The sequence below is a fragment of the Gossypium hirsutum genome, chromosome A05 (genome assembly GCF_007990345.1).
Source record: "Gossypium hirsutum isolate 1008001.06 chromosome A05, Gossypium_hirsutum_v2.1, whole genome shotgun sequence".
NCBI lineage: Eukaryota > Viridiplantae > Streptophyta > Magnoliopsida > Malvales > Malvaceae > Gossypium > Gossypium hirsutum.
In genome coordinates, this window is record NC_053428.1 from 33,326,666 (window position 1) to 33,351,834 (window position 25,169).

At 36.7% G+C, this 25,169-nt stretch overlaps 1 long non-coding RNA gene across 1 annotated transcript; it reads left to right on the forward strand.

Moving 5' to 3' along the window:
* Window positions 1-11,222: 11,222 nt before the first annotated feature.
* On the forward strand, window positions 11,223-12,053 carry LOC121229068 (uncharacterized). The gene is made up of 3 exons (XR_005926505.1): window positions 11,223-11,435; window positions 11,540-11,615; window positions 11,720-12,053. It is a non-coding gene; the product is annotated as an uncharacterized lncRNA (long non-coding RNA).
* The last annotated feature ends 13,116 nt before the right edge of the window (window positions 12,054-25,169 follow it).

Below are 25,169 nucleotides of genomic sequence, written 5' to 3' on the forward strand. Positions count from 1 at the left end.
ATCGAAAGGAACATTCTATTGCTTCATCATCTGCCCCTATGTATGGCATGTTACTGGTTACGGATGCAATAATGTCTTCTTCCGCGTTTATTGTTGTGAGTCGACCCTCAGTTACCAACTTTAGCTTTTTGTGCAATGATGATGGCACTGCCCCAGCTGAGTGAATCTAAGGCCTCTCCAACAAATAATTATAAGAAGGCTTGATGTCCATCACCAAGAAATCTACCTCATACGTGTTTGGACCAATTAAAAGGGTATCTCAATCCTTCCCATCACTCTCCTTTCCGTACCATCGAATGCTCTCACTATGTTTTGGCATGTCTTCATGTGAGAGCTATCCACTGGTAATCTATTCAACATGGATAGAGGCAAGACGTTCATTGTAGAGCCATTGTCTATTAGAACCCTTGGCAATGTATATCATTTGTAGCGGGTGGTGATGTACAGAGCCTTTGTAGATCCCATGCCCTCTGGTGGTATTTCGTCGTCATTAAAGAAGATGAATTTTTCAGCACTTATATTGTTAACTAGGCGGTCCAGTTTGTTTACAGAGATATCATTAGAGACATAAGTTTTATTTAGCACATTCATCAACGCGCTACGATGAGTCTTTGAGCTCAAGAGCAAGGCTAATATTGATATGTGAGCCAATTGTTTGTGTAGTTATTCTACAATGTTGTACTTGTTATGCTTTAATTTTTTCAAGAATTCCCTAGCCTCGTTCTCAGTTACTAGCCCGTTAACTGGCGATTCAAGCCTAGCCATCTTTTTCTTCTTATACTCAACTGTTGGGGTCTTTCCTTTAACGAGCTCGGTTCTTGGACTTGTAAGGTCATAAAGTCTCCCACTGCATATGTAGAAACTGACATTTTGGCCCTCTTCTGAAGCACTAGCCGGGTTTTTTTCTTTCAGGATCATCACGTTGCAATCATAATTCTAGAGAACCCTCTTGCTGTCCTTGTAAGGAAAGGCTACAGGTTTCTAGATTATGACCCTTGGTTCAAATTGTGCTCTGAATTCATTACTTCTTATTCGTGAAATGATAACCACTGGGTGGTTGACTTTATAGACCTTCTCTGTTGACCCATCTTCTGAGGTGTACACATCTTCTCCTTTTGAGCTTTTAGCATATTCAAAGAATTTTAGCTCCTTATTATCCATCAGATTTTGCACTAGGGCCTTGAATTTAATGCACTCCTAGATCTCATGACCTTCTTCAGCATGAAACTCACAATAGTTTCTCATCCTTTTGGGTCTCTCCTTTGAATCCTATTTAATTAATCCTCCCCCCACCATTTTCTTCCAAACTCATTTCAGTGGGGGTTTTCAGTTCCGCTACATTCATTTTGGTTCTCTTCCATCCACTCTCAATTATCGCGTTTACCCTTTTATTAGAATAACTGGGTAATAGATTTCCTGCCACATTAGGTCCCGATGGAACATCGAACTTCACAATGCCTATCTTGATAAACCTTTCAATTAACTTTTTAAAAGTGGTACAGTTATCAATTGAATGTCCCGTGATTCTCACGTGGTACTCGCATTGAGCATTTGTGTCGTACCATTTTGGAAATAGAGGTTGCATAGGTTTCAAGTAGAAAGGGGATACCACATGTACATCAAACAAACTCTGATACAGTTCCTATATGTCATCGGGATGGGTGTGAACTGGAGCCTTTCTATATTTGTCCTTGTTTTGGATTCTTGCCTTAGGGGGCCCTGATGGTTAGTAGTTACTGTCCTTGGTAGGCCTACCGTGATTGGTTTTGAATAACCCTTGCTATATATGCTTGCATTATTCACCTCATTTTCCTTCTTCCTCAGAGCTGATCTTTTGGCGCTTTCCCCCGCGTCTGTCTTACCATCTCTCACTGCATTTTCAATCATTTCACCAAACATTACTATATCCGAGAAGCTCTTAGTAGCGTTTCCCAACATATGGTTGATGAACAGGGTATTTAAAGTATTGATGAAAAGCATTATAGTTTCTTTCTCTAGAAGAGGTAGCTAGACTTACGTTGCCACCTCTCTCCATCTTTAGGTATATTGCCTGAAGCTCTCACTTTGCTTCTTCTCCATATTCTATAACGTGATTCTGTCGGGTGTTATGTCTGTCACATGACTATATTGCTTCATAAAAGCTTATACTAAGCCTTTCCATGAATTGACTTTGGCACGACCCAGTTGGTTGTACCATTTGGCTACTGACCCGATCAGTCTGTCTTGGAAGCAATGAATTAATAATTGGTCATTATTAACGTGTCCTGTCATCCTTCGACAGAACATCTTAATATGAGCTTTAGGGCAGCTAGTCCCATTATACTTTTCAAACTCTGGAGTTTTGAACTTTGGAAAGAGCACTAGGTCTGGGACCAAACTCAAGTCCTTGGCATCAATTCGCAATGATAATCAGTGTTTTCTATTGCTTTAAATTTTTCTTCTAACCATCTGCACCAATCTTTAAGTTGCTTTGGCAGTTCCACTCTTACTTTTTTCATTTCTACCATATTATCTAGATCTGAAACAACGGGATTGGTTGAATTATCCCCCAGATTGAAGCCTGAACCCGTTGGGTAGTTTGTTGGCGCTGAGGTACTAGCTTGATATTGTTAGGGTCCGATAGTAACGGGCACCCTTAATGGGTACGCCCCTGGTTGTGCCTGGGCATTTATCTGGGTAAAACCCGTGGAGTAAATAGGATCATTATTATCATCCCCTGAGTTGACCACAGTGCTCTTCCCTTTTTCAAGTCCTCCAACCAGCAACTGCATCAATTGGCTTATCATACTTCTTTGGGATTCTTGTATCTGATCCCTCATATCTTGTTGTACTTTTGCAAATTATTTTTGCAACTGATCTTGCATGTCTTTTTGAATTTGTTCTAGCTTTTCCAATCTTTGGTCCATTACTTTGGTTTTGGCACAAGTACTGTATTGATATTTCGTTGGTAAACACTTGTTGATTTCTAGGTTAACTATCATAATTTCGATTAATTAGGGTCTTTTTGTGAAATTTAATGCATATGATGCAATGTAATGCAAAGCAAGGATTGAATGAAAAAAAGGCATTGACTCTGATTCAATTCTATTAGAATAACTTTACTAGAAAATAAATTTCTTTACATAAAACGGATTACATATACAGCTTTGCCTTAATACTCAAAACCTTAACCTTTCTAAGAAGCCAAGCTAACTCTCGACCCCGATCTGATTCTGATTCATACTTCAAGCTTAGCAGGTCAGCCTGAACTGCTAGGGTTTGCAAATGATCGACCACCTCTCGTATTTGAGCCACAGCTTCACCCATGATATGGTCTCTATCCTTGACTTGACCTTGAGAATGGTGGAGTTGCTCTTTCCAATGCTCATTGTTTGCTTCAGGAAGCTCAACTCAGAGTTCGCAATTTTGTAATGCAATTTTGAGCTTTTCTATTTTTCCTTTCAGCTCTTCAATCTTGTTTATGCTCGCTTTCAACTCAATTGTGGAGTTGCGACTACGATACTGATGAAGTGACTTTTCTAGCTTTGGCACCCGGGCTTTTAATCTGATCTTTTCACTTCGAATTTCTGACAAACTCCTTTCTAGAGCCTCTTTTCGAACCTGAGCATCTTGGAAGTTCATTTCCTATTGATCGACTTTATCTTTTCTTCTTTGATCTCTTACTGCCATTATTCTGATGTTTTTCCTAGCCTAGCAGTCCTCATTAACTAACGCAACTTCTTATAATCCATTTTTATATTGTCCAAGTTTTCCTCAGCCTTGTTCTTTCCTTTTCTCAATTTCTTGGCTTCTAACTTTTGGATATCAATGTCTAATCCTAGTTGCATCTTTTCCTCCTCCAATTTTTCTATCTTCTTTTCTAGCTCCAAATTCATCTTTTCAAAATCTTGATTGATTATCTCTAACTTGATGACCTCTAGCTAAGATGAGATCACTTGCAGGTGTTTTTCCATCTGTCGAGTGTTTTTCTAACTTGGCACAGGGATGTTGTCATTGACTCTTTGACCCCACCACCAACCATACTCGGGGGTCGTCAAGGGACTTGTAGCAAATCTTTTCATCCTACGGGTTTGGTCCCAAGCGTTAGATATTTCTTAAACATTTTTCTTGTAATTATCACCCTTATATGAAAACTCACACTAAGCCAACCCTTGTGTTGCTGGTATGAACTGCCTCAATCTATACTGCCTCAACACAAGTAGAGGAGCATATCCAACAGCTCTCCATATCCTAAGTAGGGGGACCCAGTCGAAGTCTCCGCACTAGTACAATGTCTCATCGGGATCATCCAAGGAGCCCTCCATTCAACGTCTTTGTCTTGTAGATTTTAGAGAATCGCCATCTATTTTTCTTCTAAAATATTGTCTCCCCTCAATGTAACCACTAATTCTTTCAATGGAGAGTAGTTCTTGGAGAATACTCGATAAAAAACTTTTTCTACCTTCCAAAAGTGGCTATGAACCATGCTAATAGAAGTTGCGCACATCCGATGAACCTACCTTCACCCGCTCTCCAGTATGCATTCAAAGATCTGAAAGTTTCATCTAAGATTGTCGGGACGGGTGTGACCCTTTTATCGAGCCGGTCAAACAAATCTGCAACTTCCTCATCTACGTGCCCTAGTGCTTTAGGGAAGATTACTAACCCCTAGATACTCAAGGCGAAGATATCAACCCTTTTCTTTATGTCTGGATGTGCCAAAATCAGATCTCACAAACTTTTCCAAGGGATACATTTGCTTTCTCCTTTTTGCTTGATCTAGGACGCGACCCATTGCTCATTCATCCCCGTGATGCTCATTAGTTTCTTTAGGAAAGTCGGGATATTGGCAACTCTAGAGTAAGCTTTGTTGGCTTGAATCTTAGGGCATCGAAGCAAAGTTGTATACTCCTCTACAGTAGGTACCAAATCTACCTTCCCAAAGGTAAAGCAGCTGTAGGCGGGATTCTAAAATTGAGCCAAAGCTCGAAACAAGTGTTTGTCTATTTTGATATCAAGTAGATAAGACAAGTCATCATAATTACAGTAGAGTAGTTGCTTGATTTTATCGTCTCATTGATCCCATGTCTCTTTCAACTCTTGAAGATTGTTCTGAGTCACACTGATACAAATGAAATCCCACAGTTCTGAGACATACCCCTCCTTCAGACTATCACCCCTCTCTAGTTGCGTTTTCTCGGACCATATTCGGACAACCGTATTATCTTCCACTCTATCAAGAAATCCATTCTCCATGGCGAGCTCTCTATTTAGTAACTGAATGTGAATCAACACCTTTTTTATGATAAAAATGTTATGCAATCATAGTCAAAGCAAAACAAAACAAGTTAGTACATCTTATACAAAGCTAAAATTTAAAGCAAGAAATAATAAATAAAGCAGCTATTTGGGTGACCACTAGGGGTTCGTTGCAGTTCTACCTAGGGTAGGCTCTTAGGGCTCATTATATGCGGTTTGGTTCTAAAGTAAGGGTACTTGAACCGATAGATTCCTTGATCCTCACCCATTATAGGCTCATACGAACCAAGTTCAGTTCAAGGGAATACATTTCCCTGTGGCTCTATGGAGAGGAAAATCTCATGAAGACATAGGTACGGATGTATCCCGAATGCGATCCACTATCCTATACAGAGGTGAATACCTCACAAAGGAATAATTTCTCACTCCCACTTAAAAGGGTATAATGCAATATGCGAAAATATATCCAAAGACTCGAACCAATAAAGTAGATATATCAAAATGATATAAACCATAAAAATGAAATTCAACGAAATGATCGTAAATTTAAACTAAATTATAAATTTTTGACAAAAAGACAAGAAATAATCAACTCGTGGCTTGACTCTTTTATTTTGTCCCCAGCGGAGTTACCAAGCTGTCGAAACTATTTTTTTTTTAAATCGACTTTTTATTTTAAAACAAATGAAAATGTGAGTCACCACCGATCCTTTTTATTAGGTGTGACTGGATCACCTTATAATTTGATTGTTTTAATGAAATGTTTGATTTAAAACAACGATTTTTAGTCTACAAAGTTTAGAAAATGGGTTCGGGAGTCGGTTACGCATGAGGAACGGTTAGCACCCTCATTGCACCCAAAATTGGTACCTAATTAATTACTTGATGTCTTTAGTGTCAAAAATTAAAAATTTGAAAGGAGTTAAAGTACGATCCCTCTTTGTATTAAGGCACTATTTAGCTAAAATAATTTTCATGAAGAGAGTTTATTTCAAGTTATTTAAGAAGAAAGGATCATGTCCCGTAAGTTAGGATACAATGCCTTAAATCCCCAAAAACAAGAATAAACGTTAAAAAAATTTATTTATTTTAAAATATATTTTATTATCTCGGTTTTAGAAAGAAGACATATTCCGTAAGTTAGGAACACAACTTTTCTAATTCCAAAATTAATGAATGTCATTTTGATTTAAATTTTTTCTTTTTATTCATCGTGCAAATAAACAAACATGATACTTAAAGTGATACGCATTTAATTTATTTGGCGTGGTATGGAAACGAAAAGTTAAAGGTTATCTTATCTTGAGGAAATAAAAGATCACATCCCGTAAGTTAGGATACGACACCTTGAAATCTCGAAAAATAAGCTCGTTTTTTTATTATTTAATTAAACCTCATGTATTTTGATTTTAAGAAGATATTTGGTCATTTGGGTTCAACGAGAAAATTGAAATCCCGTAAGTTAGGGTACGACTTCTTGAATCTCCAAATACGAAAAATTGCCTATTTTCAAAAATTTCTTTTTATGCATTGAGTAAAAATTAATGTAACACTTAAAATGGTATATATTTAGTTTATTTGGGCAGAGTAAAAAAATGCGTAAGTATGTTTAAACACAATTCATGACATGATTATAATAAAATAAAATGATAGCACCAATGATATACAAAAAAAATAAAAATATCATAGTAATAAACGATAATGATATAACTATAATAATAAAACACCAAATAAACAATGGCAATAATCCTATTATAACTTCTAATTCTATACTAATTAAATGATAATAAGGAAAAATAAATAATAATAATAATATTAATGATCAAATCATAATATTAATAAAATAAATAAAGTAATCTTAAAATAAAGTAAAACGGAAATTGCATGATAATAAAGATAAATAAACATGGCATGAGAATATCAAAAATAATAAAAGAAATAATAAAATAACAAAAAATAATATATAAAAAAAGTTAAAATAAAATGATAGCAATAATAATAGAAATGCACAAATAAAATAATATGAATAATCTATTTTTAAAGTATAAAAAGATAAAGGAATAATAATAATAAATAAATAAATAAAATATAAAAGTTTTTGGAAAAGTTGAAATTAAATAGGCTAAGGATTAAATCGAAATCAGAATGAAATTAGGGGGTGAATCGTAAATAAATAAAAATAATTAATAAAACAGAATAAAGGAATAAAATGAAACGCGCGAAAAGAAATAGGGACTAAATATGAAATTATCCCGCACTCCTTAAACACACCGTTCCATAGGGTCCAAAACAAAATAAAAATAAAATTACATGGCAAAAATTAAAAAGGGAAAAGAAATGGGACTCGATTTGAAAATAATTAAAAAACAGAGGGATCAGGAAAATAAATAGACCTCATTCGTATCAAGAAACACGGGTCTCACGCGGTTCAGGTCAGGTCATTAGGCTAAGACATCAAAACGATGTCGTTTCAGAAGTCTATTCTCAAAAATGGCCCAGTGACCAAAATGAAAGTAAAACAAAAATAAGTGGAATTTTTTTTAAAAAAAAATAAAAGATGGGATAGGACTGGATTAAAACAAGCCGCAAAAGCGGAAGGGCTAAAGGTGAAAATATACCATTTTTCAAAAACACGCGGATCCTATTAACGGGGCGGGTCAGATTTCGGGTCTTAAGCAAAACAGTGTCGTTTTGGCAACTGATGCTTAAGTCCAAAATGGCACCGTTTAGACCCCCATATAAATAGCAAAAATCAGAAGAAAAAAAAACACTTCCCTCTTCATTTTTCAAAAAATTCTGAGAACTCTCTCTTAGATTCTCTCTCGCCCTCCCTTTCTCCGGTCTTGGCTCCGGCCATTGACCACCATGGCGGCCGCCGGTCACCAGCGACGACACAGCCCCCACGGTGGCCGGAAGAGCAAAAAAGGTATTTTTTGGGATTTTTGACTCTCCAAACTCCGATTTCGGCTTATTTTAAAAAAAATGTTAAAATCGCAAAAAGAAAAGGAGAACCCTTCGGTGTTAGGGTTTTTTTAAAAAAGGGTCACCTTTCATCGGAAGTGATGGTCTCGACCACTCATGGCAACAGAACGCAAATCGTCAAGTACATTTTTTGAAATTTTTCCTTTTCATTTTATGTTTTATTTATAAAAATAAATTCGTAAAAAATAAAAGAGGAAAAATATCACCTTTGGAATTTTGAATTCTATTTTTGATTAATCTCTTCTATGTAAAAGAATACATGGTGGATCTGGCTTTTATAGCCGAATAATAAATTAGATCTTGATTTTTCTATGTATTTTTAATATTTCTACTATTTTTGCTATGCTATTTCTCTGTTGTTGTTGTCTTTTTTTGTTCTTTTTGCAGGAACTGGCGCGCGATCAACGGAGAGTAGAGAAGGGCTGCCTTTTCCATTTTGGTGCAATGGCGGCAGGGGTGTTAGGCCTTGGAACGAGGCGCAGGCGGCATGACTGAGGAGAAACGATGCGGGGGCTCTAGGGTCTTTTTATTTTACTGAAAATGTTTAAACATTTTGGGCCATTGGGCTTATAATTTTTTGGGTTAGGGTCTTTGTTTTGGGCTTGAATGTAATTGATCTTAAATTGTTTAATTTTAATTTTATTTTTTAGTTTGGTTTTATTTATTTGATCTTGGGCCTGGACAAAAATGACCAGTTACAATACTCATTTATTTAATTAATAAACGAATATAAACGAACGTTATATATGAAACCTTTGAATTGCTTTCAGTTTCTTGTATTTTTAGGTGTCAGCCACAATAAGGATCTTTAGATTTCATCCAAAAGATAAATATATGGAAAGAGATTTAACCGTACATAATAAATAACACATCACTTTTAATTGCACTTAAACTGTCCAAAATATGTGTTAACCTGTAAAGAAAGATGGTCAAATAATGTCAAGATTGTGATTATCCTTTTCTTTTTGTATGAAAAGAGGTTCACTTTATACTTTTATTTCATCTCTATCCTATACAGCTAATATATATAAATCATATACTAAAGCCAAGAATATACCTAATTCTTTTATATATTAAAATTACAAATAAAGTAATAAAAGACTTATATTAATATATTAAAAATTAAATATAATTAAATTTTTTTTCTTATTAAAAATACGTGTTTGATTAATTCAATTTTAGTTATTTTCAATTATAAATTATTTTTTTAATATTTTTTATCTTTCACCCCAAACTTGTAATATTTTACTTCTAACTCCTTATAATATCGAATTCCTAGCTTCCCCCACATGGGCAGCCAATTTATTTGGGGAAATGCTTTAGTTGAAAGCAATTGGAAGCATTCATTGAAAGTCCTTACATTGCCGATTAGGTAGTAAACCTATCCCTTTTTATTTATTTTGTCAAATATACTAATTCTTTTCTAATTCATGGTAAAAGATGCATCATGCATGCCCCAAACTTGTAATATTTTACTTCTAACTCCTTATAATATCGAATTCCTAGCTTCCCCCACATGGGCAGCCAATTTATTTGGGGAAATGCTTTAGTTGAAAGCAATTGGAAGCATTCATTGAAAGTCCTTACATTGCCGATTAGGTAGTAAACCTATCCCTTTTTATTTATTTTGTCAAATATACTAATTCTTTTCTAATTCATGGTAAAAGATGCATCATGCATGCATGCATGCACCCCTTTATTCTTTTATATTCCTAACTTTTCATAATATTGACTATAATTACGTAAGTTTGGATTAAAAGCAGAGGTGGAGGTTTAGCCCCCAAAATTTTAAGTTGAAAACCTTATCCCTTAAAGTTTTAAAAAAATAATTAGACTTTTTTAATCTTTTGAAAATTTTCAGTATACATTTTAATTTTTTTAAAATTTAATTAAACTTGTTTAAAATATTTAAAACTTTTCATTAATCTCATAAAAATTTTGAATTTTAAATATTTTAATTAGACTCCAATTTTTTTTAAATAATTCTCATTAAACCCCTAAAACTTTTAACATTTTTACTAAACCTCTCAAAATTTAATCTTACGATTCACCACAAAATCCAACCTTGAACTTTTTTTTTCTTAAAGAAACAAATTATGAATGCAACGGCAAAGCCAAGGAGCTGGCAGTACCTGACCCTCCTAAAATGAAAATTTTTTCATTCAAGTTCCTTTATAATTTATAAAATTTTAAATTAGTAATAGTAAGATTACACTTTGCCTCCAAAATGATAAAAATTTGGTTTAATTCTTTAAAAATTATTAAGATGTAGGCTATTAAAATGGTGAAGTTGTATTTTTACTATCGTACAAATATACAATTTAATTTTGGCCCCCTAAAATAGAAAATTTCTCATTTGGATCCCTTTATAATTTATAAAACTTTAAATTAGTAATGATAAAATTACACTTTAACCTCCCAAAATGATAAAAGTTTAATTTAATCCTTTAAAAAAATATAAAAATATAAAAATATAAAATATTAAAATTATAAAATTATATTTTTATCATCATAAAATATAAAATTAATTCCAGCCCTCAAAAAAAACATTGATCCTTTGCCGCCAGCTTATTATGAGGCCGGCACGAGTCTTTTGAAGTAGAGACGTAACTAGACGCAAGCATGCAACGTGCTCCTTTCATTAGACTTTACTCTCTTAAATATTAATAATTTAATCTAAATCACACAAAAAAATTATCAAAAATTTATAAATCATTCCAAACTCGTATGACATAATTCCCTGCTTTGCCATTATTTAAAGTGATTATTCATTTGTCAACTGTTGTGTGCATATGTTCGTAGTATCCTAGCTAGATTATTAATTACAATAACCGAAAAGAGAGAAGAAAAGAATTTGATTCTCCATTAGGATTTTGGAGGACATCAAACGAGTAAATGGAATCTGGAAACAGTAACAATGGTGGCTTTACCGAAAGTTTTATCGGGAATCAGATTCCAAGACAAAAATTTAGCAACACGTAAAGTTGTAGAATTGTCAAGAATCCGCCAACTAGGGTTTTACCCTTTTGTTTAAAATGAAAAAACACACGCTTTAAATAACCAAATCCAGCGAAAGGAACTTCATCAGATTGCACAACATTAACCATCATCAATACACTCAAATCTACCTCCAACTTCCTTCTTTGATTTCTTTTTTCTTTCTCTCATGGCTAAACAAAAAATCCCAGATCGAACAACCGAAGACAAATCCAAAGGTGAACCTCTCAATCTCACACATATCCATCAATTTTCTTGTCCTTTTATTGTTTCTCAATTGTCGATTATAATTGTTGTTGTTGTCGTTTTTTTCTATACTTAGATGAATTACCAGCATGTTGTCCTCCGGTGACCAAAGCTAAGAGCGGAGGTAGGAAGAGAAGCTGCCTTGAAGGATGGTAAGTACTCTTCTATAAATTATGGTTAATATCATTGGACTTGTAGTAGTCCCTTAAAATTATCCTAAAAAAATATAATATTATGCTTTGGAATTTGTTTGCAGTCTCTTTGCTTTGTGCTGCTGCTGGTTATGGGAGGCATGCTGCGACCTGTAGAAATAATGGAGCAGCCTGATGGCAATGATGATGACAAAGAATCTTTAAACCCTACTTATGAAAATCACATATGAAACCTTTTATGTCTCTTTTGTTTTTTTGTTTTTAAGCTAATTGATCATTTTGTAATTTAAACAATACATACATACCGTAGGTTAATTTATAGTTCCCCTAAGTTTAAATCACAAGTTTTAAGGTACTTGGTCTTGTAATATACTTCTTTTTAATCCTTTCGATATATGTGAGTGATTATCAATAAAATTATACCATGTTTTGCTTGTAGTTATCGAATTTGTCAGCTTGTGATCAAAGGAATTTTATTATGGGTTGAAGTGTAAATGCCAAAAGGCTTTGATATATTTATTGGGTAAATGTTCATCAAACTATTAGAATATCATTTTTTTTGGTCCTGGGCGTTATAAATTTTGCAGATTTGTTAGTCATCATAGTTTTTGATGTTTTGTATTTCTATCACTTATCTTTTAAAAATTATGTTTTAGTCCTATATTACTTGTATTTAAATCTAATTTTTGGATATAAATAATAAGATATGGATATTTAACGATTTTAAAGTATTTGATGTAGTTTTTTTTTATGTTTTATCTTTATTTGTGTTTGCGTTAGTTCTTTTTGGCATCTTTGCTATCCCGCACATCCATTACAGGCCAGGGAATCTTTTGTTGTTAGTGTTTTCTAATATCAACAAATGCCAAAGCCTCTAAAAAACATTCTTCATACTTCGAAATTAAATTGTATATTTTTACAATAGTAAAAATATAATTTTTTATTTTAATAGTGTCGAAACCATTCTTTTAAAAAAGGGAATCGACTTTGGTTTTAAAAATGAGAAACAAAAATTGGGAGTCGCTACCAATCCTTTTTATTTAGGTGTGATCGGATCACCTAGAAATTTGGTCGTTTTAATAAAATATTTCGATTTATTAAAACAAATTATTTCAGTCTACGAAAATTGAGAAAATGAGTTCGGGAGTCGGTTACGTGCGAGGAAGGATTAGCACCCTTGTCACGCCCAAAATTGGTACCTAATCGATTAATTAATATCTTAATGTTGAAAGTTGAAAATCCGTAAGAATTTAAAATACGATCCTCCTTAATGTTAATTGTCGAAACCATCCTTCGATTTAAAAATTTTAAATTTAATAAAAAAGGGGAATCGACTTTTGAAAAACAAATGCATGGAGTCGCCACCGATCCTTTTGTTTTGGTGTGATGGGTCACCTAAGAATTTGGTTATTTTAATAAAGCATTTTCGGTTTACTAAAACACCGATTATGGTCTATGAAAATTTTAGAAAACGGGCTCGGGAGTCGGTTACGTATGAGGAAGGGTTAGCACCCTCACTACGCCCAAAATTGGTACCAAAGTGATTAAATACTGTCCTTATGTCTAAAATGTTTTTGAAATGTGGTTCCCTTTTTGATAACATTTGAATAACCCGAGTTGATTGTCAAAATTCTTCTTGTTTCGACGACCGAAAATTTATAATTTGAAAATCACAAAAGGATGCTCAACTATTTAGTCCAACGAAAAATCGAAACCCAGCACAGTAGGGTATGATTCCTCGAATTTCTAAATATTGACCATTGCCTTACCTTATAAAATACATGTGAAATTCCGAGGAGATATTCGATTATTTTGGACAAATGAAAAAGCGCAGCCCAGCACGATAGGGCTCGATTCTCAAATCGCCAAACATCGAACATCGCCTTCATTTTGAAGGATTTTAGAAAATGTGAGTGAAATTCTGAAGGGATCTCTAATTGTTTCGGACCAATGAAAAAGTGCAACCCAGCACGGTACGGCACGATTCTCAAATCGCCAAACATTGAACATCGCCTTTGTTTTTAAGTGTTTTATAAACATGAGTAAGAATGTAAAGGAATGTTCGATCATTTTGAGCAAACGAGAAATCACAACCCAGCACGATAGGGCATGATTCTCGAATTGTCAAATGCCGAATATTGCCTTCGTTTTAAATAATTTTTAGGAGATATGAATGAAATCTTGAAGGGATACTCGATTATTTTGAGCAAACGCGAAATTGCAACCCAACACGTTAGGGCACGATTCCGCGAATTACTAAATATTGAATCTCGTCTTCGTTTTGGAGAATTTTAAAAGACATGAATGAAATTTTGAAGTGATATTTGATTATTTTGAGCAAGCGCGAAATTGCAACCCAACACGTTAGGGCACGATTCCGCGAATTGCCAAACATCGAATCTCGTCTTCGTTTTGAAGAATTTTTTGAATAAATGATTATAAAGCTAGCTTAAGACGTATTAATGCATTTTTTAAATGAGACGAAATTAATCATAAAAATTTGGATCATATAGAACCACATGTCAAAAACTAAGTGGAAAATGATGATATGGGGCTATATATGCATGAGATACAATCGACTAACGAACCCTAAAGATATAACTAACCTAAAGAACATAATACGATTACAATCATACATGGGGAATAATTGATATGATAACATATGAAAATGAGCAAGCATGATGTAGCAAATATACAAGGAATGTCATGAAGATAATTAACACATGGGATATCAAATGATATAAGATCAACACGACACAAAAATAGTGGACTAAGAATGATGTACTAACAATCAACTAATATATGCTTGAGTTTGAAATAATTTATAAGAGGAAAATTAAGAATACTTATATGTGTATGAATGATTTTTGAAGCAATTATATACAATATAACATGGAATTAAAATATGAGTTATACAAAAAAATTGGATCGATTTTATCACAAATTAAAAATATATATATGTATATAAATAAACCAGAAATCATTGCTTGTAAAAAAAATAACCATAGAAACGGACTCGAGATTGAATTATTTTTATTAAAAACTATGACGGACTTAAAAGCGTGCTTATGTACAAAGGAAACTATGTACATAGAATGTAGATTTAATAATGCATGTGAATCAAAACATGTATGGCTATAAAATAATTCGGATTTTATGTAAAAAATATATATACACGAAGCTTATTTGAATAACAAAAATATTTATTAAAATACACGGGCTTAATAATATATAGACCAAATATAGGTATCGATGAATATATATACACATATATAATAATAATTTAAAAGATGTATTTCGTAAGATTATATAATAGAATACAAAAAGAAAATTATTTAAGGAATCACATGTATAAAAATAATGTAGGGTTGATACTAGTATGCATATATATATATATATATGTAAAAAGGCTTCAACACAAAGTATATATATATTAATGTTTAGACAAGAGGTTATATATAAGAATATTAAAATGGCTTAATGCAAGAAGAGTTTTAAAACAATGATTTAAAAGATATATTATAAGAATTACGTAATATGATTATAAGAATATACTTAAAGAAAACTTCATGTATATAAAATAATATAATATTGACAATAAGCTTGAAATTAAAAGTTGACCTTATTATAAAGTATGTATATACATCTACATAATAGTATATATATAAAAACATTCATAAAAAAAATAATACACAAGGTATGAAAATACGGTTATCAAAATTATAAATAAGTAAGTAAATAAATGATACCAATGATACAATTTATACGAATAAATAAACATGAATAAAAAAACATGGAATGAATCTAAAGGAAACTAAATTGAAATCAAGTTAAAATAAAAAGAAAAATTTAAATCAAATAAGCTGTTAAAATAAAAAAAAGGGACCGGCGTGTAGCACTTGCGAATGTGCAGGGACCAAGTCTGAAAATAACCCAGACCCCTGAAACGCAACGCTCTGGTTCGGACCAAAGTGCGAGTACGCGCGAATTTACGGGGTGAAATTTAAAAAAAAGAAAAAAATGCAAATGTTAGCTGATTTGAAAGCGGGACGAAAGGGGAAGGACTTATGAGGCAAATAACCCTCACCGCTAAAACGCGCGGGTCATCGGGGAGATCGGATCAGGTCACCGGGCATGGATTTGAGCGACGTCGTTTTCTGGGCCATTTCATTTGGCCTAAACAGCACCGTTTTCGCCTCTTTAAAAGACTAAATGGGTTCTCATTCAGCCGAAACCCTAGTAGTGTATTTGCTTTTCGATTTTGCTGCCCAGTTAACCTCTCCAAAAGATTACCCTCAACGCTAATGCGCCACCACGAGCAATGGTCTGCACATCTGAGCCCTAAAGGAGGGGTTTTCACCTTTGAAACCCCCTTCGGACTTCGATTACGGTTAAGCTAAGAGGGAACAACGGCTAGCTTCGCCAAGTAAGCTCCTCTTTCATTTGATATCCTTATATACGGGAATATGTGCGCAAAAACTAGGAAGAAAACAACAGATTCAAAAAAAAAAGAAGACGAATGAATCACTCGAAAATCACATTTTTTTTCTTTTTCTTTTGTATTTAATCTGCCAATGTTCTATTTGTATTGCATATTACACGTTTGTATTCTCTGTAAACGTGTTCGTATTGCTTGTGTGTAACCGATTACAAGGATCAAAACTTCTGCTTTATAGCCGAAGAAAAAAGGAAAATCAAAATAAAAAATACAATATTTCTCTTCTATTTCCTATTTTCTGTTGTTCTGCCTCATTTGTTTGCAGGTACGAGTACGGGGCTGTGCGTTGGCCCTTGGCATAAGGCGTACGGGGCTGTGCTGGCGCGGATGCAGAGGTGGCTGACGTGGGGGCTGAGGCTTGGCTACCTGGTGAAGGCTGCGGCGCGAGGACCTCTCTGCCCTAGGGTTTGCCAAAGTTTGGTTTGGCTCTCAGGCTATTTGGGGCTCACTTTAAGTGTTGGGCCACTAGTTTTGGGCTAGAGGGACTATTTTTGATATTTGGGTTTATGATAGGGCATTAGGCCATGTAATTGGGCTGTTATAAAACTTGGGTTTTACATTTAGGTCTAGTTTATGTAATTGGGTTGGTCCATGTAATGACTTGGTTTGTAAAAAGACATTAATTAATGGACTATTTTATATTTTATGTTTATGGTTTTTTTTGGTTTATTTGGGCCGGGCAAATTTGGCCCACTACAGCTGCCCCTCTTTGCTCATTGTCGTGGAACGAGAATAGAGCAGAGACTATAAATGGGCAAATTTTGCCAGGGCCTACTGAGCTTTGACTTCTTGGTGCTTCTTTTCTTCAAGTGACTTCAATATGCCCCACTGCAGCTTCAGGGAGACATGATCTTAAATTTCAGCCTACTCCACTACAACTTTAGCGAGCTAGGTTGGTGGCTTAAATCTGCTTCACTGCAACTTCAAGAAAACGGGATCTAAAATTTCAACCTACTCCATTACAACTTTAGGGAGCTAGGTTAGTGACTTAAATCGGCTTCACTGCAACTTCAGGAAGCCGAGATTCGTCGTCTTCGATCTGCGCTCTGTCAACACAGAGATGCCAAATCTGCTATCTTCGATCTGTCCTCTGACAATACAGAGACGCCAAATCTGCTATCTTCGATCTGCTCTTCGCCAATACAGAGACGCCAAATCTACTATGTTCGATCTGCCCTCTGACAATACAGAGACGCCAAATCTGCTATCTTCGATCTGCCCTCTGACAATACAGAGGCGCCAAATCTGCTATCTTCGATCTGCTCTCTGCCAATACAGAGACGCCAAATTTGCTATCTTCGATCTACTCTCCGCCAATACAGAGATGCCAAATCTGCTATATTCGATCTGTTTCCGCCAATACAGAAATACCAAATATGCAGGATTCGCCAATGTTGCTACACTATCTTCTAAAGACATGATGTGTAGAATGGGTTTCCTGTATCTGTATATGCCAAATAATTAGGGTGCCATGATCTAAATGAATCCCATGCCCCTAGCTATACGTGGTGCTTATGTCAAGTAACTAGAATGCTATGATCGAAATGAATCAAGTGCTCCTAACTGAATGAATGATTATGAATGTAGAAATGTTATGAGAGTGATTCCTTTTAAAATGCTTAAGGTGCTATTGCTCATAATTCACCCGGGTCCCATCATTGATGTGCTATCGAGTCTTCTTGCTTAGCCGTTATCTCTGACAGAAAATTTGAAGAAACAATCCTAATTTGAACTACTTTTTTTCCAATGTTTTCCAACTTTGAACCTGGTTAGTTCTGACTAGTGACCCTATTTCAGGTCCTTGTACTATTTAGAGACTTTTCCAGAGTAATATGCATAACATCTTTTGTGTAGATATTACATGTTCAAAAATCGTAATTTCAAGAAAAATGCTCGAAAGAGATTATCATAATGGAAAAATGTAATTTTATTAAGAAAAATTTGACGTGAATACATAGGATAACGAATCTGGTAAGGTGTGAAATAAAATTGAGAAAAGAGGTGCCCCAGATATTGCAGCACGAGTTTCACTATTCCAATTTCTCAAAGGCTTTTTGAACCAAATGTGTATTCAGGAGATCCTGCGTATTTCGTTGATGCTCCAAGGTGTACTGTTCTTCTATCTTGTTGATTTTGGAAGGACAAGACTACTATATGCCCCATATTCAAAATTTGAGCTGCCCGTTTTCGGGTTTTCAACTCAAAAGCCCCTTTGGTTCCAAAGTGCCCTTTGCGGGTTTTCACCTTGGCCTCTCTGTTTTTTGTTTAGCTTTCAGATTTCAGAGCGCCCTTTGCGGGTTTTCACTCTGGCCTCTCTTTCTTCAGGTAAAATACTTCTTGACTGAATCTGAGTTTACAGGATTGGGCAAGTTTCTACCGTCCATCTCAGCTAGAATCAATGCTCCTCTGGAGAAAGCCTTCTTCACCACGTAAGGCCCTTCCTAATTAGGCATCAATTTCCCTCGAAAATCCTTCTGTATGGGAAGGATCTTTGTCAAAACCAGGTCTCTTTCGTGGAATTCTCTAGGGCGAACCTTTTTGTCATAAGCCCGTATCATTCGCTTTTGGTACATTTGACCATGACAGATAGCTCTTAACCTCTTTTCCTCAATTAGGTTCAATTGATCATATCGAGACTGGATCCACTCAGCTTCTTCTAACTTTAACTCTGACAACACTCCAAAAGACGGGATCTCGACTTCGATTGGCAACATCGTTTCCATTCCGTAGACCAAAGAGAAAGGGGTTGCCCCAGTTGAGGTTCTGACTGACGTTCGATAAGCATAGAGGGCAAATGGTAACTTCTCATGCCAGTCTCTGTAGGTTTCGGTCATCTTCCCCACAATTTTCTTAATATTTTTATTGGCCGCTTCCACTGCCCCATTCATCTTCGGGCGATACGGTGATGAGTTGTGATGTCTGATCTTAAATTGACTGCAGACCTCCGCTATCGTACTGTTGTTCAAGTTTAATGCATTGTTACATATAATCTTCTCCGGCATTCCATATCGACATATGATCTCTTTTTTCAAGAACCTGCTCACTGCTGACTTTGTAACACTAGCATACGAAGTGGCCCATTTGGTAAAGTAGTCAATAACCACAAAGATGAACCGATGCCCATTAAAAGCTTTCGGTGATATTGGTCCAATCACATCCATGCCCCACATAGAGAATGGCCATGGAGAAACCATGACATGCAGCGGTGAAGGAGGCACATGAATTGTCTCCGTAGATTTGGCACTTATGGCATCTCTTAGCATAATTGACACAGTCTCCTTCCATGGTGGACCAATAGTACCTGAATCTCATAATTTGCCTGGCCATTGTAAAGCCATTAGTGTGCATCCCACAGACACCTTCATGGACTTCTTCCAAGATTTTTCTAGCCTCTACAGCGTCTACACATCTTAGTAGCACTTGATAATTTCTTCTTTTGTATAATATATCCCCATCTAAGGCATAGTTGATGGCCAGTCTTCTTAGCGTTCTTTTGTCATTCTCGCTTGCCTAGTCCGGGTATTCACGATTCTTCACGTATTACAATATATCGTGATACCAAGGGTGATCATCTTTCTCTTCATCTTCTTCAATATTGTAACAGTGGGCCAGAATTTCATAAATGCTCATCCGGATGGGTTTGACATCTTCTTGTTTGTTCACCTTGATCATGGAGGTTAAGGTAGCCAAAGCATCAGCCATCTAATTTTCGTCTCGTGGAAGGTAGTGAAAGGTAATGTCACCAAACTCTTTAACCAGTTTAAGGACCAGTTTTCGATAGTCGATCAACTTGGGGTCTCTGGTCTCCTATTTTCCCTTGAGTTGATAAATTACTAGTGCAGAATCCCTATACACCTCTAGCACCTTAATCTTACGTTCTATGGCTGCACAAATTCCCATGATACATGCCTCGTATTCCGCCATGTTATTCGTACAATCAAAATCCAATTTACTAGTGAATAGATAATGATCTCCATTTGGGGATACTAAGACGGCCCCGATTCCATTGCCCACAGCATTTGACGCCCCATCGAAGTTCAGTCTCCAAGGAAGTTCTTCCAGAGCCCCCTCTTCAATGGTAGCAACACACATTAGGTCTTCATTCGGGAAGTCGAAGTTTAAAGGCTCGTAGTCTTCCAAAGCTCTACTGGCCAAAAAATCTGCTATTGCACTTCCTTTTACTGCTTTCTGGTTCACATAGACTATGTCGAATTTAGAAAGCAGAATCTGCCATCGGGCCATCCTTCTATTCAAGGCTGTTGACTCCATCATGTACTTTAAAGGGTCCAATTTTGATATGAGCCAAGTGGTGTGATACAACATATACTGCCTCAGCCTTCGGGTTGTCCAAATTAGGGCACAACACAACTTCTCTATCGATGGGTACCTTGTCTTACATTCTGTGAAATATTTACTAAGATAGTAAATGGCCTTCTCTTTCCTTCCTGACTCATCATGCTGACCTAATACGTATCCCATGGAATTCTCGAATACTGCTAAGTACAGTATCAACAGCTTATCGGGGTTAGGTGGCATCAGCACCGGGGTGTTGGATAAGTACTGTTTGACCTTGTCGAAAGCCCTTTGGCATTCTTCATCCCATTCACCTGGGTTATGTTTCTTGAGGAGGCGAAAGACAGGGTTACATTTCTCGGTCAGTTGTGAAATGAACCGAGCAATGTAATTTAATCTTCCTAGAAAGCCTCGAACTTCTTTTTGAGTGCGCAGCAGGGATAGCTCTTGTATGGCTTTAACTTTGTCTGGATCAATCTCGATCCCTTTCTCACTAACCACGAATTCGAGCAACTTTCCCGACTTGGCTCTAAAGGTACATTTGGCGGGGTTGAGTTTTAGCTGAAACTTCCTCAACCTCAAGAACAATTTTCTCAGGACTTGTATGTGGTCCTTCTCTGTTCGAGACTCAGCTATCATATCATCGACATAAACCTCGATTTCTTTATGCATCATGTTGTGAAAAAGGGTTACCATGGCTCTTTGATAAGTTTCCCCGCATTCTTTAGTCCAAACGGCATCACCTTGTAGCAAAACGTGCCCCACATGGTTACAAATGTGGTCTTCTCCATATCTTCTGGATGCATCTTGATCTGGTTGTATCCAGAGAAACCGTCCATAAATGAAAACAATGAGTGTCCTGCCCTGTTGTCCACTAAGGTGTCGATATGAGGCAATGGGAAATTGTCTTTCGGGCTGGCTTCATTCAAATCTCTGTAGTTCACACACATTCGCACTTTTCCATCTTTCTTTGGGACAGGGACGATGTTGGCTACCCAATCTGAGTATTTTACCACCTTCAGGAATCCAGCGTCAAACTACTTTCGAACCTCTTCTTTTATTTTTAGCAAAACATCGAGCCTCATTCTTCGGAGTTTTTGCTGAACTGGCTTACATTCTTCCTTTATGGGAAGTCGGTGTACCACGATGTCAATGTCCAACCCGGGCATATCTTGGTATGACCATGCGAAAATGTCTTTGAATTCTTGAAGTAATTCAATGAGGTCTCGCTTTATCTCCGTAGTGATACACGTTCCAATCTTCACCTCTTGTCCTTCCCCTAAGCTCACAATTTCAACTGATTCTTTGTGAGGTAGGATTTGTTTCTCGTCTTGTTCCACCATTCTCAACAAATCAGGAGATAGGTTACAGCCTTGGTTATCTTCAAAATCTTGAGAATCATCCATACACACATCTCGCTCGAAAGGAAATTCTGAGTCGCTAGCAGTGTCACTCGTATCATTAATATCCGGGGACCTGTTATGAGGATGAAGGCAGATACAAAGAATCAAAAGAATTCAAAATATTTATTTGCGTGGTATGATTATGAAAGAAAAATGAAAGAATATTTAGAAGAATGTTTCAAGAATAAAAGAATTCGAAAGTAATCATTTGCATGGTTATGAATGAAATTGAAATGACGAGAGAACATTTGCTCAAAAATGATAATAACCGTGCCTTTTATTGAAATAACATTTTTAAACATCAGCCTATTTCACAAAAGATTCTTATTACTCCTAGGCCTAGAGCAATAAGTGTGTTTTGGACATTACTCTGAATCCGTTCTAAAAACTACAGGAATCTCTTCCGCAGTCCAGTTGTCCAGAACACTTCCAGGTGTGTAGGGGCAAATGCCCGACAAATTTTCTCTTTCAGTCTCCTCTTCGTACATAACGTTGATGTCCAAGCTTTTCAGCCTTTCTTCTATAGCTCCCGTCATTGGCGTATCTCTCTCGGGATGAATGATTCCCCCGGACACAAATGTTTTCGATATATGAGGGAATATCATTGGTTCCCACTTGATTTCCTCTCCCGTTAATCGTGCTCTTCTTTTTTCTTGCTTCTTTTCTAGCTCCCTTCTCCGTTGTTTGACATCCGGCTTAAATCCTAGGCCGAAGCGGTCTCTCTTGTCTTTCATCATTGGTGTTTCAATCCTTCCTTGTAGGTGTCTCCCAAGTCCCCTTCTGGGTAGGTCCCCTTTTCCAATCGTCAACTGGAGGCTTATCCTCGTGGTTTTAGACAATTTCAGCACCAGAATTTTACTTCCCTCGGCGATGAACGTCGCGTTAACAAATTCTAAAGATCGAAATGAGCATTCGATTGCTTCGTTATCTGTCTCCAAATAGGGTGTATTATTGCTCATAGTTGCAATAATATCCTCCTCAGCCTTGATCGTTATCAACCTCCCCTCCGATACTAGCTTCAATTTTTTATGTAACGAGGAAGGCACTGCCCCAGCTGAATGTATCCAAGGCCTCCCCAACAAGCAATTGTATGAGGGCTTGATATCCATTACAAGAAAATCCACCTCATATGTGTTTGGCCCGATCTGAAGAGGTACATCGATTCTGCATATCACCTTTCTCTCTGTGTCATCGAATGCCTTCACGATGTTCTGGCACTCCTTCATGTGAGAGCTGTCTATAGGCAATCTGTTAAGTGTGGCCAATGGTAGGACGTTCAAAGCCGATCCATTGTCAAACAGTACGCCTGGTAGCGTATACCCTTTACAGCGTGTGGTGATATGCAGAGCTTTAGTCGACCCCATGCCCCGGGTGGTATCTCGTCGTCATTAAAAAATATATAATTGTCGACAATTATGTTGCACACCAAATAGTCCAGCTTGTTAACAGAGATATCATTGGCAACATATGTCTCGTTTAAGACCTTCATTAGCGCGCTACGATGAACTTCCGAGCTTAATAGTAAGGCCAGCACCGAGATACGGGCTGGTTGTTTACGTAGCTGTTATACCACACTATATTCGCTATGCTTTAGGAATTTTAGAAACTCCTTGGCCTCCTCTTCGTTAACTGGCTCGTTAACAGGTTTGGTTGCTTTTCCCTTTATTTCCTCGATCAGCTAGGCTTTTCCTTTTGTGGGCTGTACCTCTTCATTCGCTGTATCGTAACGTCTCCTGCTACGTGTATAAGAACCCCTGTATTGATCCCCTCTTAAAACGTCAACCGGGCTCTCCTTTCCCGGCATCGTCACACTGCAATCATAATTCCATGGGACCTTTTTGCTGTCTTTGTAGGGGAAGACTGTAGGTCTTTGGATTATGAACCTCGGTGGCATTTGAACTCCAGCTTCATTATTTTTGGGTCTCGATATGATAACCACAGGATAGTTGGTCGTTTGATTCTGCGCTGCCGATCCTCCCTCTGATGCACATATATTTCCCTCTACGGGGTCTTCGGTCTCTTCATAGAATTCCATTTCCTTATTGTTCATCATGTTTTGTACTAGGGCCCTGAACTCCACGCAATCTTGGATTTCATGCCCCACTTCGTCGTGAAACTCACAGTAGTTTCTCTCTTCTTCGAAATCTTCCCTCGAATTCAACGCGATCAATCCTCTCTTGGCCATCTCCTTCCATACCCGCCTCAACGGGGTCCTAACTTCTGCCACCTCATATTTGGTTTTCTTGTTCAAGCCTTCACTTATCTCATTCACTCCTTAGTCGGTATGACTGGAGAGTGGGTTTCCTACTACATTAGGTGTGGCTAGGTCGTTAAATCTCACTATCCCCATCTTAATGAGTCTTTCGACTAATTTTTTAAACGCAGCGCAGTTTTTGATAGAGTGCCCGGTGATTCCCACGTGGTATTCACATTGGGCGTTTGTATCCTACCATTTGGGATACGGGGGCTGCAGTGGCTTCAGGTAGAAAGGGGACACCACATGAGCGTTGAACAGGTTTTGGTACAACTCTCTATACGTCATGGGTATAGGGGTGAATTGTGGCCTTTCTGTGTTCTCCCTCGCGTTGGATTCTTGTCTTACAGAGCTTTCCTGATTGGTGGTCACCATCTTAGGTTGATTTACGGTGAATGACTTGGACTGACTGTAACACCCCGAACCCGAAACCGACACCGGAGTCGAACACGAGGTGTTAACTGACTTTAACCCCTTATAAAATTTATTTTCCAGACACTGCCCAATCTGTGTACTAGTCGTTTTAAAAATCATATCTTGAGTTTCGTAACTCGAAAATAAGTTTCGTGATTTTTCCCAGAAACTAGACTCATGTGCCCATCTATGTATTTTTTTATAGAATTTTTGGTCAGGCCAATTAGTACAGTTTATTAGTCAAAATCTCCCATATTGCAGGGGTCGACTACACTGACCTTTGCCCATTACGACTTGGATATCTCCCTGCACGGGGCTTCAATACTGATGCCGTTTGTTTCTACGAAAACTAGACTCAGAGGGGAATCTGTACATATATGGTACGACCCCTAATTATCTCTGGTTAATTTATAATGAATTTCCAAAGTCGGAGCAGGGAATCCAGAAACCGTTCTGGCCCTGTCCCACAAAAATCTGATTATCTCTTAATATACTGCTCATATGATCTTTTCGTTACTTCCTCGTGAAAACAGACTCATCGAGCTTCGATTACATAATTTATTCATCAATTAATTCCACTCCTACTATTTTTAGTGATTTTTCAATCTCATGACACTGCTGCTGCCAGCATCTGTTACGAAAGTAACTAGGTCCATTTCATGCCTACCCTTGATCCAACTCAATCGAACATT